Genomic DNA, 13,563 nt, shown 5'->3' with positions numbered 1-13,563 from the left:
TGTGTGCGGATTTTAACTTCTGTCCACCGAAGGATCTCTGCTTCACCTTCCAACTGGGACACCAGAAATACGCAGAGATTTATACAATTTATCAGTGAGATTCGATGAAAGTTTACATTAAATACTTTCACTTTCTCTGCTGTAATTTGGATGTGGCAGTAGACATGTTTTCAACAAATAACACAAACACACATGCTGCAATAAACCAAATAATATAATTTATTTATAAGATAAGGAAAATAGAATACAGGCACAAACAACTCAAAACAACTAATTATTATAGCTTAGATGAAAAGGTACATGACTTATAAATCCAATCTCTTGGCTTAGATAGATTTTTTTGTCTACTATAGAAACAAGCACATAACTTGTGAATTCTGATCTTTCAATTCATGTAGTTAAATGGATAAGTTATTTAGCTAGTTATAAACTTTCTAGTGTCTGCACCATGAAGGTGGCATTGATTCATAGCTCTCAATTGGTTTGCCCAAACACACAAACAAGCAATTTCTGTGTATAAGGGTGTGTTATGTATGAAATGCGGCTCTGAACTTCCTTACTAGATTTAGAATGAGAAACTTACAACAACTAAGAACTTCTCCTTCACAACGGTTTTAACTTCCACTTACAGTGATACCAATACCATAATACATTAGCTGGCTTTTTTACAATTAATAGTTCTCTGAATCAAAGCAGGTTGTAGTTATGGTTTGATGTAAGCAAATCTTTGTTCCTTTCTTGGTTGGCTTTTTCTACACAAGTGGAAGGGCCTTCAGCACATTTTTCTTTCTTTGTTCAGGAGCTCTTCTCCTTCTCCACCTTGGTCTCAACTTCTGGTTTGGGTGCTACTACAGTTTTCTCTTCAAAGTTTTTACATAGAGTGTCCTTGGTAGCTTCTTGGTTGCTTATGCCTGGTGGACAGCTGTTGATTAGTCAGCTCCTGTCATTAGCAAGACCAACATGTGGCTTTTATGTATGGTCTCTCTGGGCTTGTGTCCTTTCAAGATATGGACTTAATGGCCCCCTTGTCTAAATCCAACAGACACATCTTCCACTCTTCCAGTCTGGTGCTGGTTGCCCTTCAGAGTCAAGGGATCATTCCAGCCTTTGTTGCAACTGCACTCTATTCAACAGGATACCTGCTATAGAAAGCAGAAGATATAGCTAGGCTGAGAGAGAGTAGTGAGCTTGATAGACTTAGCCAAGATTTGGGATGTGTAGAGGTTTTCAAAGGAAGGAATAGGTGTCTTCCCATTTGTTTCTTCGGTTTACAAAAGCCCATTCTTTTTCATTGACTATGAGAGCAAAGTTTTGTTCATCAAGTTGCCAGTCATTGCGCTATGGTTCTTTGTTGAAGCTTGGGTATTTAGATAGTTTCTTGGAGCTATTTCTGGGATGTCACCTAGCTTGTGGTTGACCATTTTATCATATAATGTGCAGCAATTAAATTCCAAAGAGATACCCAGGTAAAAAGAAGCTGATATAAACACTGAAGCCTACAAAAAAAGTCATAATGCCAGGCCAACTTAAATTCCTTCGCACCTTTTCATCAACGTCTTTTTTTTGCAAATATTAATCAGCACAAGCAGCAAGCAGCCTGCTATCCCATCCCTCACCGACACAGCTGAAGTCAGACTCAAAAGTCTCAGGAGTTCAAGTGTCTTTATCTGGGTGTGAGCCAGTGTCTGGAATTGTATAGGGTAAATAATATATCATTATTTGGAATACATACATTTCATGTGTGTTCCGTGTGTACAATGATCTGTGTAAATGTAGAATGACAGGAAATGAGAGGCAAGAAATGTTGAACACATAACTAAAACAGAAATTTTTTCATGTTGTAGTAATAATTGACAAAATGCTGAAGTGAAGTGGGAAGACTGAAGTCCAAATATCAAATAAACACTTTCACAAAAGGTATAACAAAACAAGTGTGCCTTTATTCAAGAATATAACTGAAGAAAAATAAATTATTCAATTTACATGTTGCTGTCAATGTGTAAAAAGCCCAAATATCAAACGACACAACCTAAACATGTCTGCTTGACTGGAATAGAGGTAAGATCTGCTGCCTCATAGTCATACAGATACCCAGATAAATAGACTTGAGCTGGTAGAACTTTGTGTCCGACTTCAGATGAGTCAGTAGTGGATGGGATAGCAGGCTGCCTGCTGCCAGTGCTGATCAACACATTTGCAAAACGAAGACACTGATGAGGAGGTGCAAAGGAATTTAAGGTGGCCCGGTATTACGACTTTTTTTGTAGGCTTCAGGGATTCTAGTGTTAAGAGTGTCTGGCTGCAGATTTTAAGGCAAAGGCTTGTGTTCCAGGCATAGAAAAATGGGTAATGCCAGGCAGTCCTACATCTTCTCTCTACCACAACACTTTGTACTTTATATTACGGCTCTATAGTTCTCTGTATGTGAAGAAAAACATCTGTTTCTAATATCTGTGCAATATCTAATCTTAGCAAGTTTACATCTGCATCTCTGTGTTTTTGTTGTAACAGTCTGGATCCACTAATTCTAAACACTTCGATCACACATGTCCCCTCTTAATCTAAAACAGAAGAAGGCCCAACCGTTTCAGACTTTCCTCATAGCTCATACATCTCTTAGTTAGTCCTAGAATCAGTCTGGGTGATCTTCTTTGTGCTTTGGAGAACAGTAAATGGTTAAAAGGATTTATTTTAACTACAGTTTGGTATTCTTGCAACAGTGTGCAACATTCTGTACTACAAATAGCAGCATGCTATATAAAAATAACTGCATTAAATTGTGTATAAATTAATTGATCAATGCAGCAGGTAAATTCATTTTTCTTAAATATTTTGATTTGCAGGTTCTTAAGACCATAGAATAATCACACTATGCTAAACAGGGTGGAATTCTTTTTCCATTAAAGTAAATTAAAAAAATTTATTAAAACAATAAACTGCTGTACCTGTAATTCTGTTTATTGCCTACTTTCATTCTCTATTTACTTTAATTAGAATTATTTTTAATTTAGTCCCTAATATATAGAGAGCACATAAATACTCATTCAATACATTTTTTTCATCTCCTAAATCCAGTCATGCCTGGGCTCGTTAATATACTGCAGATAGAAGGTCCATTTAACAACAGATTGGAGGTCTGCCTGTAAATCGTACACATTACAGATCGATATACTCAAATATTGTTATCATATTGTACATGTTACCTGTAGCAAACTAAAATATTTATTCATTGGCTCCATTGACATTTGTTTAAATGAAATTCTTCACTCTTGCTGAAGTAACTTTTGAACAACTGTACAGATCTGTCTCCAGTGCAAAAGAACTAATCAAGTAGTTGGATTTTTTTATGTGTAGAACTGCTTACCCTTTTCAGACTTCATCTTGTTCCCTTTGTTATTTTGCAGCTGACTGTGTTTTTCCTCTATTGTGCAATTTAAGGCTGGCAGAAATGCCAAATTCCAGCTAAACAACTTCTGGTGTAGTTGTGTCTGTCATGGTTAGTCCTAATGTAGTTGAAAGATTTCCTACATACTTTTTTTATTACCCTTATCTGTATTGTGAAATGAAATGGAAAAAGAGTTCAAGAATCTCTGCAATGATGTTTTCACTACAATGGTTATTTATAATATCATATAAACATTGGGAAATTCCTGGGTGGTCCTTTTCGTAAGAAGTGTTTGCTCAATTTTAAGATAGTCCAAACAAATATTGGTGCTTACATCAGATATGATGAACAAAACAACAGAACCAAAAGGGAGTTTCAAGAAGGTACCATCCCAAAGCAAAAATATTCTTCTTCTTCTGTATATCAAGTGCATATACCAGGGGTCCTCAATTGCAGTCCTGCTGTGCTGCAGTGACAATAGGTTTTCACTTCAACTAATTTCATATTTAGAACCCATTCACTTGTTGCTAAAGCAATATGTTTTTGGGATTCATTTTAGTTAACTCACACTTGTTACGATTCAGAACCCTTAATTGCTTATTTCATATTTAAACAAATGCATTCTGGTTTTGATTGTTTCGTATTTTCTTAGCCAGGCACCAGTTAATAATGAGATTGAAATGACAAAGGAAACACCAGCTCTCTAGCTAGTCTAGTCCTATTTAAAAATGGGTATATGCATCATGACGTATCTGTGTTAATTAAAAGTTATAAATATATGAGAGAGAAAAAGAAAGGACCAAGTACAGATGAATCTGCTCTGCTCCATAAAACATAAAAATAATGTTCTCGGAAAAACAAAATATGCAATGTGGTAAATTTGGAAGAATGAAAAAAATAACAAGCCATATAATTAAATATCATGTTTCATTATCAGCAAGGGAAGCCCTCTAATTAAGAAACTGGTTGGAATGAAAACCTGTGGTTACTTCGTCCCTTCAGAATCATGACTGAGGACCCTCTGGTATAAAACGTTAACCAATTACTCCAGGTGACCACACTATGCAACACCATATCCGATCTCTAGTTCTGAATACTTGACCTTTATAATAGGCATCTTTTTTGTCTTGGTAGAGTAATATATGACTCTGCTTTTGTATTATCAATATGTAGCCTTTGTTAGAATGCCTCAAATCTCACAGACGTTCCACTGTTTATAAGGTATTGTACCATATAACTTCTCCCCACCTTCCCTTCTATATGTATAACCTCAGGCAATTAGGTGTAGTAAAAGACAAGCAGGAGTAAAGTTACAATTTAAATAATGTATTATTGATCTTCTTCTTCGTCTTTTGGCTGCTCCCCATTAGGGGTTGCCACAGCGGATCATCTTCTTCCATATCTTTCTGTCCTCTGTATCTTGTTCTGTCTCATCCATCACCTTCATGTCCTCTCTCACCACATCCATAAACCTTCTCTTAGGCCTTCCTCTTCACCTCTTACCTGGCAGCTCTATCCTTAGCACCCTTCTCCCAATATACCCAGCATCTCTCCTCTGCACATGTCCAAACTAATGCAATCTCGCCTCTCTGACTTTGTCTCCCAACCGTCCAACCTGAGCTGACCCTCTAATGTCCTCATTTCTAATCCTGTCCATCCTCATCACACCCAGTGCGAATCTTAGCATCTTTAACTCTGCCACCTCCAGCTCTGTCTCCTGATTTCTGGTCAGTGCCACTGTCTCCAGCCCCTATAACATTAATGGTCTCACTACCGTCCTGCAGACTTCGCTTTCACTCTTGTTGATACCCGTCTGTCACAAATCACTCCTGACACTCTTCTCCACCCATTCCACCCTGCCTGTACTCTCTTTTTCATCTCTCTTCCACAATCCCCATTACTCTGATAATATTCCTAAATAATAACAATATGCAAAGTACATTTGAATATTGGCAACCATACAACCTGATAAATGGTGATATGTACTTTCAGGCAGCACACAGACTTGTAGTTATTTTAAATGTCTCTAGTTCATTTTTGGTCAGCTTTCTTCAGATCAGGCTGCATGCCTCTCTCAATATGGCTGCCGAGTTGTGTTCCTCAGGGAAATGGCGTGACAGACAGATGCTTCTTCATTGTGATGTTTGTAAGAGAGAGAGAGATGGAGGGGGTAAAGCAAGCAAATTTATAGATTCTCTGTCCAAACCCTACAGCCAATGGAGTGTCATGGTACTTAATGGCTTCAGGCAACTTTAGACCAATGGGGCACACAATGACTTTCATACCTGCCCCCAGAACAATTTGTTGAGCTGATGTTTGCCAGCTAGGTAGTCTGACTTTCCTGTGGGGGTTGATTGAGTGAGTCCTGCAGAGAATCACTGGCCAAACTGGATTCAGGTCACTTCCACTGACCATGTCGTAAAATTACAAAGAGACTCAATCCTAAAAGGGGGTCGGGGAGTTCTAACCGTCAAACCATTGCTGTTCTTATCAATGATAGACATTAGTGTTATAAGTTACAAATAAAGACATACAAAATATTTACCATCTTATCTGCAAACTTTCACACCACAACAGCATTTATACACATGTCAAGAGTCTGATGTTGAGACATAAGAAATGTATTCTGGTTGTGTTCATTTTCTTTATGTTCTGTATTTTCTTATGGGCACATGTGATGGTCCACGTCAGCTCAACACTCTCTGGTTGCTCCCAGAATCCTCAGTCATAAACTAAGAAGAGCTGGGCCAAGGAGGACACACAGGGGTTGGTGTGAAGATATTCAGTGCTTTTATTAAAAAACAGACAGTGTTCAAAGTGCAGTGCATCCAACTTAGTCCATAATAAAATAAATAATCCATAAAATCAGGTGCCAAAAAGTGGAGGTCAAAATAATGAATTTTTCAGATAAAAAAAAGAATATAAGGGCAAACATCCTGTTAAAACTTTGAGCCTCGGTGCTTCTTCCTAAAACCGGAGTCTCCTTGGCTTCTCCTTTATGGTTTCCTTAGCATAAGGACATGTCCACCAGCAGGCCTTTGTGGAGCTTAGGTCCATGTTGCCAGTCCGCTGGCGTTCACAGAGCACCATTCCGAGTTTTGCTCCTCACTCTTTCTATGCCACAGTCCATCAGGCCTCCGTGAGAGCTTCCTGGAACATTTGGTTGCTCCTGCTCCAAAGAGTGCTCAGCAGGAGAAGCCTCTCTGCCCTCTTCTTGGCCACACGCTGCACTCATGGGGCTCACTTTCCCATCCACCTGCTTCCCCTCACATATTACACCGGCCCTGTCCCATTTCTGCCTTTTTCTCATTTACCTTTCTTTCCGTTAACCTCCATTACTTTCTTTTTCCATTTCTTTATTTTTTTGTCTTCTCCCTTCTCTGCTGTGCAGGCTCCCTATATCCTGCCAATTGAGTGCAGGCTGCTGTCCTCCACCTACTCCGAGGTATGAATGAGGCACCTGACTGATCTGCTCACATGTGCCCATGAATGTATGATCAGCCAAACACCCACATCGACCCCAGAGTAGCACTGGCATATGCACACCCACACCCGTTTGGAGCTTGCACACTCCAGGACCTGAGTATATATTTAAAAACCGAGCTACACCACAGACCTCTTATCACACCACACATTCTGGAAAAATGGTTACTTTAATAAAGGTGGCATGGTGTACTGCTTGTCGGCTCCATAGTCTGAATCTCAAACTAGTCAGCATCTGTGTGGAGTTTGGATGTTCTGCATGTGCATTAGTGGGTGTTCTCTATCTACTCCGCACATGTGAATTAGTAGCTCTAAAGTGACATAAGTGTGAGCGTGTGCTCTGTTATGGATTGGCCTTCCATTTGAAACTGTCTTTTCTGTTTTTTGCTTGAAGTGGACGAAACAGGCAAAAAGGATGGAGAGATAGTTGGAGGCCCAGTGTGTACTTTCTACACTGGGGCTGAATGTAGTCATTCTAGAGAACATTCATGATTAAGTGTTAGGTTGGAAAGAAAAGCAAAATTTCATTTTCGAGGTCATTCACTGGTGCAATGAATAGTACATAGGAGGCTCCTCTGAATGCCACCTTGTTATTTGCAGAAACATCAGCGCAAATGTTAGCAAAAACAGATAAAGGGACAAATGTATTAAGAAAGGGAAGTAAAATGAAGATCAAAACTCAATTAGGGTAAATTAGTAGAGTAACCCTTAAAGCTTTAATTGCCAAAATAAATCACATTCTCTCTGTCTCTCAGACTCTTTAACAGTACTGCAGAAGCAAGCAATCTGATCAAAGGCAGGAATATGACTCTAATTTAGAAAATGACTGAAATGAAAACCAGTAGTCGCAGTGTGAACTCTTACTTGATGGAATGGCATTTACTGTCTAACAACATATAACTAAGAACTAAAGGATCTATCCTTTACATATAAACGGATTGGTGTCAACGTCTTTGGGGAGTTTAGATGTATCCTGTGAACATGCCGGCAGCTGCAGAGTAGCTTTCCCTTAGGTCAACAGAAGTGATGGAAGTTTGCCAGTCCACTGAAGCATGAAGGACAAGGTTCAGCAAACTTGGTCTCTGTCTGGCTGTGCTTATTTCCTGTCCATGTCCATGCGCGTTCACAAAAAATTTGTATTCTTTGCCATACTCGGGTTTCTCTTTGCTGTTAATACTGGCACATTCATAGGATAAAACTCTACAAATAACTTATTTTTTAATGTTACAGGAGATGCTTTGTCAGTCATTATTGTATCAGGTTCCCCTGCCAGTATTACAGACTATTAACTCAGAGTTAGATATTTTTATATTACATTACCAATTTCTGCTTTGAATTTTTGGTTTTTTAGAGATTTCAAGTGCCAACTGTGAAAATGTAATGTGCTTCTTCACAATTGTCATTGCAGTACTGCAATGTGTTTTCACATCGCACAGAATGCCAGATATATAAAGAGTTCATTTTGAACTATTTAGCTAACTGACATTAATCAAGACTTGAACTTCATAAATTACAGTGACCTTGCTTTCTATGAAGTTTGGAAAAAACAAAGCACACCATTTTTCATGATTTATGTTCTTGCATGTAATTAAATAAAAGTGTTCAATGTTTTCTGTTATTATGAAGGGCCGGACTGTAATCATTTTTAAACATACCTGACAACGTGCCGCAAAGAAGTGTACAATATGTCCACAGTTTTTGGATAGCAATTGTTTGAATATATAATATATAAATCAAATTAAAAATTGTCATAAGGGAACACTTATGGGATTCAGTAACATATATTGTGAATTTCCTCTTGGGATTAATTATCTATCTATCTATCTATCTATCTATCTATCTATCTATCTATCTATCTATCTATCTATCTATCTATCTATCTATCTATCTATCTATCTATCTATCTATCTATAGAGATCTTCTGGGATGCTTGTGTCCTCCAGGGTCCTGAAGCCCAGGTAATGAGAACAGGGCAATTTATTTACTAAAAGTAAACCCACAAATGGATAACAATCACAGAAAGATTGAAGGCAAACAATAATGGAAAAAATAAAGAAAACATTTAGTTTCCTGAGCTTGCCTATTACAAGATAGAGAACCTATCTGTCCATAGTTCAAAAAATGAATTAATGAACAGATATTGCTGGGTCCCATTTATGTTGATCAGTTTCAGACAACTTTGTTTTCCCGTCTTTGCCTTTATGTGTACCGATTATATAATTACTAATTTAGAAAGTTTGTATTTGCATTTTACTTCAGGACCTGCCACAGCACTCTACTTCTGCACTAAACCAAGAGCGCAATACAAAAAGAAACTCAGTTGAAATGACTGTCCGGCAGTGGAATGGCTGGTCCACTATCCCACGTTGTCGACTCAAACAAACACTTCTTCCTACCTCCTTAACTTTTCTCTTGAATCATATCATACTCGGCTCCCCCTTGCCTCTTTTGCACACCTAACTCCAAGCTCATGTGGCCAGTAGTGAGGAGGTCTTTTTGAGTGCCAGCATCCTGGTCCACCTGGGAGTCTCCTCCAGGCTGCGCTTGGGCACATTACTCGTGGAGGAGCCCCTGGCATCATGTGACGATGCAGGTTCTACTCAATGCTCCCATCTCCCTTTCATGGAGCGTCTTGAACCCAACACAGTTGGTAATGTGACCAGATGAGCTGGACAACGAGGACACCAAAACGAAGCAAGGGGAAAGATGCAAAAGTGCAAAATAGTGCTTTATTAAAACAACAAAATAGATAGTGCACTGCAAACAAAATGTCCATGAATAAATAATCCATTAAAAACAGTGAAAATGTGGAGGTTAAAATCCAATAAATAAATCCTTTAAAAATGAGGTAAAATACTGGATGGAAGCAGTCCTTTAAAAACAAAACCCACTTTATTCTTCAACTGGTGGCTCCCCTGTTTCTCCCATCCGGGCTGTGCACCAGGGGAGTCGCCCTACCTGCAGCTGACTTCTCCCATTGGTCTGGAAGCCTTTTGGTCCCTGGCTCCGTAGGGCTCCGCCAGACCGAGACTTGGGTTCCCCCAGCGGCCAGGCCGCTCACGCTGAGGTTTCCAGCTCCCAAGCTTCCTACTGCTGCTGCCTTCCTCAGCCTCATGCGGCAAATCAAATGCCTTCCGGTCACTCCTGCTCTTCTCAAGCGCTCAGCAGGAGCAATTACTACTTTCTGCCCTGATTGCTGGCCAAACACTCTACTAGGGCTCACTTCCCAGCTGCCACTCCTTATTACTACTCTCACTCCCTCACTCACTCACACCGGCTCCTTCTCTTCCATCTTCCCTTTCTTTCTCCTCTAACCTCCATTCTTTCTTTTGATCTTTTTTTTTTCTCCGCACTCACACTTCTCCTATTTATAATGGGGATGTAGCACAGGTGTGGCATTTAGCAGCTCTGGATATGGACGCTTCCTCACCTGTGCACTTAAGCGAGGAGACACCCGCAACACGTCGTGTCCGAGAGCCGCTTTGACCACACTACCACGCACCCTCTATAAGCAGTGAGTGCAGCGATTATTGATTTAAAAACTGGCCTTTCTTCTATGCCGCGGACCTGCTATACCACACACCATTACAACATCATTTTATCTTTCATCCCAGAAGGACTGGGTGACACTGCAGGAGGTTGAAAATCAGGGAGAGCAGCACCTTTCTGTTACTCTAATTCCCTAAGTCATTACTTCCAGTGGTCCTTCCAATAAAGGTCAGAATATCATAATTCCTGCCTTCAAATTGTTATTGCACTGTTATACCTATTGAGCTTAATGTGCACTTCAGCCTTAAAATCAATTAAAGAGCTCTGTGCACGCATGGATGGACAGGGTGACCTCTAGTAGACATCTGGCATAAGGTTTACACAGGATATTGTGACTACTGGTCCATCAGTGCTGGAGATGTTTATTTGAGCCTTGTTTCAAGCTTTTAAATTCTCAAACAGGTTTTTCTTTTTATGAAGACCTTTATTTGATAGATAGATAGATAGATAGATAGATAGATAGATAGATAGATAGATAGATAGATAGATAGATAGATAGATAGATAGATAGATAGATAGATAGATACTTTATTAATCCCAATGGGAAATTCACAGTCTTTGTCCTGTTCTTTTCAGTTACTACAGCAAACTGATTTTTCATTGCACTAATCTTCTTTAACAATCCCATTCAGGGAACAACCCAAAGTGGTGGTCCATTGTGAGCTGTCTTGCCTTCCCCATGTGGCCTTGCAGTGGTGGCTGTTGGGATACTGATGTTCAGTTCTTTAGTTCTTAAACTTTTCCCACAGATTTCTAGCAGTAACCAGTGAAGGGGGTGACTGTGATTGTATGACAGTGTTCCTAATTTGAATTGTTATCTTGTTGATCATCAGTTAATTTTTAACCTGAACCTAGAGTAAAGCCAAGAAAAATGACACCTTTTATTGGCTAACTAAAAAGATTATAATATGCAAGCTTTCCAGGCAACTCAGGCCCCTTCTTCAGGCGAGATGTAATCTCTTACATCTAAAACCTGAACCTACATCTTGCCTGAAGAAGGGGCCTGAGTTGCCTGGAAAGCTTGCATATTATAATCTTTCTAGTTAGCCAATAAAAGGTGTCATTTTGCTTGGCTTTTCTCTACAAACCTGAACCTATAAATGCCACTTACTGGAAAGCCACTTATTAGTAAAAGAGGTAGTCACTGTTTAAACTGAAAATTCAATAGTGATAAAAAGTGCAAAAAAGTCCAACTTTGGAAAACATGGTTGATGGTAAAGTTCAAATTTTAAATTAAAGGCAGAAATTAGATCGCCTAAAGAAAAGAAAAAAGAAAAAGACATATTGAATAGTCAGTTATTTTTCTTCTCTGCGGTGTCCTGCTTGAGTAAACCTTGCTTTTAAAACCTGCCAAATGTATGTATGTTTTTATACAAGAGCAATATTATTGACAAATGAATCTGAACAAATACAGCAGTTATAAACAAATAACTTACTGTAACTACATTTTACGTGAGGTTAACTCTGGGCAGGTCAAGTTCTCACTTTACATTTCCTAAATCCTCTTAAGACAAAGGTTTCACTGAGCTAGCAGTAGAGGGTGTTATAGGCTAAGGGGAATTTTAAACTCAGTCGAAAGGGGTCCTGAGTGAAAACAGACCTTATGCTCCTTCACATTACCCAAAAAATACTGTTACTATTTCTTCAGCCAATGCAATAAAGTTTCATATACAATAAATTATACAAAGCAGAAAACATCTTGAAAAACTGAAGCAAACAGAAAATGACTTAAAAGGTGTTCTGTAAGAATAATAAATCCAAAATGCTGCACACATATAGAATCATGTATTTAATTAATACCATATATGTAAAATATTTTTTGTCCTGCAGGGCATAATCATTTATATTGCTTCCAGAAAAGAATTTTAAGCCACATCGTGCTGTGTTTTTCATATATCCTAAGCCAAAAAAGTAGAAATTATAGATTGTAGTATGAATCCATTTATTTTCTTCACATGTTTACTCAATTTAGGATTGTGGGGACTGAATCTTTCCTGGCAGAGTCAGTTAAGGGCAGGAAACAGGTTAGGAACCATCGGGTATATACAGTAGGTGTTACATTTTTGCAAATGACATGTAAAATATTATGTCATTATAACTGCTTCATTTTATGCAAATAGTTTACTCCTGACATTAACTTAACATTGTGAATTTCCCCTTGGGATTAATAAACTATCTATCTATCTATCTATCTATCTATCTATCTATCTATCTATCTATCTATCTATCTATCTATCTATCTATCTATCTATCTATCTATCTATCTATCTATCTATCTATCTATCTATCTATCTATCTAACACAACAACAATGACTCCTTAACAATTGCTAGCATGATATGTAAAAGTACGTTAAAATTGCACAATGTTCTGCAAGAAGTGATTTTTTTTTTTTTAATCAGGATATTGCTAACCCCGTTACTCATGTACTCATCGAGGTCACTGGTACAACAATCTGTTAAGTCACAATATCACAGAGCTTTCATCAATCAATCCATTTTTTAACCTGATCTTTGCTATTGAAACAAAAAGGGTCAGCAATCCAGTGATGCAGAACACCCCAGTGTAATACATGGGAGGTACTGATCAGCAATGACTGTCTTCTGGTGCCTGAAGATGATGGCAGCACAACTATACTGGAAGTCTTCTCAGGTATTTTCCAGCAATCATCAGAAACTAGGAGTGTCACAACACGAGTGCTATGGCAGCAGGGGTAAGAAGTTCATCACATAAGCCAATTTGCATTTTCTATTAAAGAAAATGAAGTTATATATTTTCATACCTTTCTGTTTATTTTGGTACCAGAGATTGGCAAATATTTGTTAGATAAGCAAGTAAGAATTTCACCACAATATGAAAAGCAACCAACCAATGACCTGTAATGCATGTCTTTCTCAAACTTCAGACTGATGTACTTATTCTCTTGTGCAGTTGTGATCAGGGCCTTGTCAGATCCTAGTTGTGGACACCTTTTTCATGGAATCTCCAGTTTATTGGCAATCTGTTTCATTCATAACCTTCATTCCACAAAACAAAAGACTGATGTGGTTTTTGTTTTTTTTTTTTGAGAAAGCTGTTTCATTTTGGCCATTTTTTAACCCAGAATCGATGGAAGGAAGGAAGGAAAGCCAATTTACTTGCTTTATT

Source organism: Erpetoichthys calabaricus, chromosome 16 (assembly GCF_900747795.2).
Source record: "Erpetoichthys calabaricus chromosome 16, fErpCal1.3, whole genome shotgun sequence".
NCBI classification, from domain to species: domain Eukaryota; kingdom Metazoa; phylum Chordata; class Cladistia; order Polypteriformes; family Polypteridae; genus Erpetoichthys; species Erpetoichthys calabaricus.
The sequence above is the reverse complement of the archived record's forward strand: the minus strand, read 5'-3'. Positions refer to the sequence as shown.